The sequence below is a fragment of the Otolemur garnettii genome, unplaced genomic scaffold (genome assembly GCF_000181295.1).
Source record: "Otolemur garnettii isolate 467f Iridium unplaced genomic scaffold, OtoGar3 scaffold00072, whole genome shotgun sequence".
Taxonomy (NCBI): Eukaryota; Metazoa; Chordata; class Mammalia; order Primates; family Galagidae; genus Otolemur; species Otolemur garnettii.
In genome coordinates this window covers 7,368,421-7,373,159 of record NW_003852467.1, presented here as the reverse complement: position 1 = coordinate 7,373,159, position 4,739 = coordinate 7,368,421, and the positions used below count along the sequence as shown (strand labels likewise).

The window sequence follows — 4,739 nt, the reverse complement described above, 5'->3', positions numbered from 1 at the left end:
ATGGATGACAAATGAGACCTGAGCAACGAGGAGACCCCAAGGCTCTCAAACCCACTGGTAAAGAGTTCGGGAAACATGGGGTTTTCCAAGAAGCGCTGTTGCAAAGCGAGAGCGTGTGGGCCACACGGAGGCCGAGCCTGGGGAGCAGCGGCAGGCAACCCCGGCACACGGAGCCGGTGGAGGAGTTCCTCACCACCCTGGGGAGCCGCGGGCGGAGGAGCGCACCGCACCCCTCCAGGATTCCAGTGAGTCAACGTCTTGCCCGGTCACGGATGCCGAAACTGCCCGGGAAGGGAGTGTAGAAAAGACTTCACACATTCGAAGTGGTCCCGAGTCTGGCTCTGCGCGTGTGAAGGAACAACCAGCCTCTTCTGAAAAAGCCAAAGGGGATGATGAGGAGGACGCCACCTCCACCTCCCGTAGCAACAGTGATGGCCTAACCTTGAAAGAGCTTCAGAGTGGTCTTCAAAGAAAGCGAGAACAAGAACCCACCGAGAGACCAGCAAAAGGCACCTAGAGTGGCCTGCAGAAGCAGCGGCGGGAGGAGGACCCCACAGAACGGTGGACGTGGAGGCGGGCGGTGCTGTGGAGAGCGCCGTGCCCAGTAAGCGGGAGCCCGAGGATGCGCTGGGGGCCGCATCGCAGACAGGGAAGGAAGATGAAAGAGAGCCCAGGGACTCGAGCAAGCCTAAGCCTGAGTGTGGGGTGTACAGCCCCAGCGCCCTGTATTACATCTGCCACCAGCCTCATAACAACAAGTTTATGATTTGCTGTGACCGATGTGAGGAATGGTTTCACAACGACTGTGTGGGCATTTCCGAGGCCCGAGGGAGGCTTTTAGAAACCGAGGGGGAAGATTATATCTACCCAAACTGTACCGTTCTTCAAGTGCAAGATGAGCCTAATTCAGAAACCACAGACCAACAAGAGACTAAATTTAGACCTGGAGCTACCGATGGCACAGATATTACCAGTATAGAGACAGTGGAACAAAAATCCAGTGAAGACCAAGGGATGAAGGGTAGAATTGAGAAAGCTGCAAATCTGAGTGGCAAGAAAAAGATGCTCAAGATCTTCCAGCCTATTGTAGAGGCCCCTGGTGCCTCCAAGTGCAACGGCCCCAGGAGCTCCAGTGTGGCACAACCTGACTCGGTGTACTGCAGTAATGACAGCATTCTTAAACGTGCTCCAGCAACTAGGAAATTCCTCAGTTCAGGTAACGATCAAAAAGCAAAGCCTAAAGGTCAAGATCAAAGCAGAAAAGCTCAATGTTCCAAAATGTAATGTTCAGGCAGGCATTTAAATCTCTGCTATGCACAAGACACCAGCTCCAGAAAAAAAGAAAGAAAAGAGAAGAAAACTCATTCTAGGAATGAAGCCACTGGGAAGGAAGCGGCCTGTGAAAGCAGCACGCCATCCTGGGAGAGCGATCACAATTACAATGCAGTGAAGCCAGAAAAGACTGCTGCTCTCTCGCCTTCACTGTTGGTAAATGTATGTATCACGTCAGGGCTGGTCTCCTGCACCCTTCCCACTCTTTCTGGATCCCGTCCCCTGGGCCCGTCCAGGACTGGGAGTTGCAGTTGTGCTTTATTTACTTATTCATTAATTCACTTTTTGAGACAGTCTCACTATGTCCCCCTCGTTAGAGTGCTGTGGCGTCACTGCTCACAGCAACCTCAAACTCTTGGGCTTAAGTAATTCTCTTGCCTCAGCCTCTCAAGTAGCTTGGACTACAGGCGCCCACCACAACGCCCAGCTAGTTTTTTGTTTGTTTTTTATTTTTTTTGGTTGCAGTTGTCACTGTTGCTTACCAGGCCTGGGCGGGGCTACTGAGCTACCCACACTGAGCCTGCAGTTGTGCTTTAATGCTGGTTGTGAATGCTGGCTACACCATCAGAACTGGAAGCAAAGCCCATGTCCAAGATGCCTCCTGACCCATGTATCTGTCCCTAATCCGTAGGGACTTTCATCACTGTTTTCAAGAGCTCTACAAACCTTATTGGCAAGTGTTCCACTTTGACAATTGAGTTCTTTATTCTCTGCTTTTATTATCAGGCTCTGGTAAGTATATGCATCATGTTCATCAAAGTCTGATTGAATAGAGACTGCTCAGCATTCAGAATTCATCACTGTCCAAACATCAGTTGTTTTTATTGCTCTGTATAAACTTGGGAGTTTTCCCACATTATCAATTTTCTTTTTTTTTTTTTTTTAGACGGAGCCTCAAGCTATCCCCCTGGGTAGAGTGCCATAGCATCACTGCTCACAGCAACCTCCAACTCCTGGGCTCAAGCGAGTCTCCTGCCTCAGCCTCCCAAGTAGCTGGGACCACAGGCACCCGCCACAACGCCCGGCCATTTTTTGGTTGCAGCCATCATTGTTATTTGGCGGGCCTGGGTTGGGGATTCGAACCCGCCACCTTAGGTGTATGTGGCTGGCACCTCAGCCGCTTGAGCCACAGGCGCAGAGCCCACATTATCAATTTTCAGCGCGTAAAGTCATCACTTCTTTTTCAATGCTGTGGGGAGCATCTTCAAATTAGTATTGCATCTGATTTTCAATTTAGGTATGATTTTCAATAGTTGAATTTATTTTTGACTGGGCAGGTAGAGTTTCTCTTTTTTTCTTTTTTCTTTTACTTTCTTTCTTTTTGGGGGGTAGAGTGCTGTGGCATCACAGCTCACAACAACCTCAAACTCTTGGGCTTAAGCAATTCTCTTGCCTCAACCTCCCAAGTAGCTGGGACCACAAGCGCCTGCCACAATGCCTGGCTAATTTTTTGTTGCAGTTGTCATTGTTGTTCTAGCTGGCTGAGGCCTGGTTCAAACCTGCCAGCCTTGGTGTATGTGGCCCAGCACCCTACCCACTGAGCTACGGGCACTGCCCTAGGTAGGGTTTTTCATGCCTAGTCCACATGCAACACACCCACACACACACGTTCGGATTAGAAGAGCCACTTAACTGCTGCCTACTAGCCCAAGGTGACGATGTGCTGTCACTTTGAGCAGTTTCCTCACTGAAGGCAAAATATCTTAGGCTTGGTATCTGACTCCCCTCTTGAATGTTTAGACTGTTAAAGGTCATACTCTGCACCAAATTTCACATTAACGAAATGAAGATATTTCAGATCTTTGAAACCCTAGATTAGTCATGCACCTTGAATCTGCTTCTTGTTATCGTTTCTCAACCCAAGACTCCAAAGGTAAGTTTTGGAGATTATTTAAAATGTGTCCATAGGACGCATCTTAATTCTATTTTAAACTTTTTTTGGTTCTGTTTTTATTTATGCTGTTTCTAGTGCATTTTTTGTGCTTTTGTAAAAAACATCAAAAGGCTAAATGGCCCTGACTTCCAAGGTTGTAGCAGGGAGCTTTCTGTACTTGCCTTCAGTGAGCCTGTTAGCAGGTGACTGGGGAGGGCGGTGATAGAGCCTGTGTGGCTGAAAACATATGTAACTTCGTTTTGATAATGCAGACAGCCCAAGACCTAAAAAATGGAGTCACAAGTAAATTGAATTAACCAATTGACGTATTATAATGGATCTCAATACATTTCAGGCTGAGCTAAGAATTCTACACTAACAGAAAAAAATAGTATCTAACAAACATTAGTGCAAGGATGGGAGGATTGTCGTTATACATAAAGAACTTTTAATAATATCCTTAAGTTTTCCCAAGCAATTCCAGTTGTAGCAATTTATCTTACGTTAACAAGCAGAGATAAACACAGAAACTTAGTATATGAGGATTTTTTTCTAGCCAACCATGAACCAAACCCACGTCCAAGAGAAAAATCATGGCAGGCAGGTGACTGCTACTGACCGACAGATCTGAGGAAATATGGAAATCACTCCTTTGGTAACAAAAATAACTAAAGGGACACATTGAAAGTACCATAATTCCTGCTTGAACAGGAAAAGTTAGTGTCACTGTAATTTGGATTTAAATGTAGATGTGGTTCCATTTTCTAGTGATCAGGTGGTGATACCAAAGAAAATTTAGATTGCACTTATACCAACGCATATACCAACATGTAGATAGATAGATGATAGATAGACAGATAGATAGAGAGACACATAATAGATAGATAGCTTTATTTAATAAATGAAATACACTGTGATAGATTGAATTATTGTCCCCAGTTCTTCAGTCTTCCTTCCATTCCTATACTAGTCATGGTCTCATTGTGACTAGACTGTACTTCACTATTTATTGTCTTTGGATTCAGTCATGTGACTGGCTTTGGCCCAATGCTGTGACAAGCAGGGACCTGAAATGTGCTTCTGCGCTGAAGCACTTGCCCTCTCTTGCACTTGTACCATCACCCACAGAAAAAGTCCCAGCCAGCCCTCTACTCCCAGTCTACCTACAGTGAGAAGCAGAGCCATCTTAGCCAACCTGAAGACTGTGAGAACAAATGGTTGTTGTGTTAAGATGCTGAAATTTTTGGCTATTTCCCAGGCAGCAGAAGTTAACTGAACCTATTACAGTGCATTGCATTCATTCAGGGCTAGCTAGCAGTGGTTACAAAAAAAAAAAAATGTATTTTAAATTTTTGTGATCTTTGTTTTCCACTAGGAACACATATTATTCTTAAATGTATTTTTAAAAGTTAAGAAAAGTAGGCTCGGCGCCTGTGGCTCCAACGGCTAAGGCGCCAGCCACATACACCTAAGGTGGCGGGTTCAAATCCCCAGCCCGGGCCCGCCAAACAACAATGATGGCTGCAACCAAAAA

General features: G+C 46.1%; 1 pseudogene; it reads left to right on the top strand.

Annotated features, from left to right (window-relative positions):
• On the top strand, positions 1–2,105 carry LOC100949035 (annotated as a pseudogene).
• Positions 2,106–4,739: the final 2,634 nt, after the last annotated feature.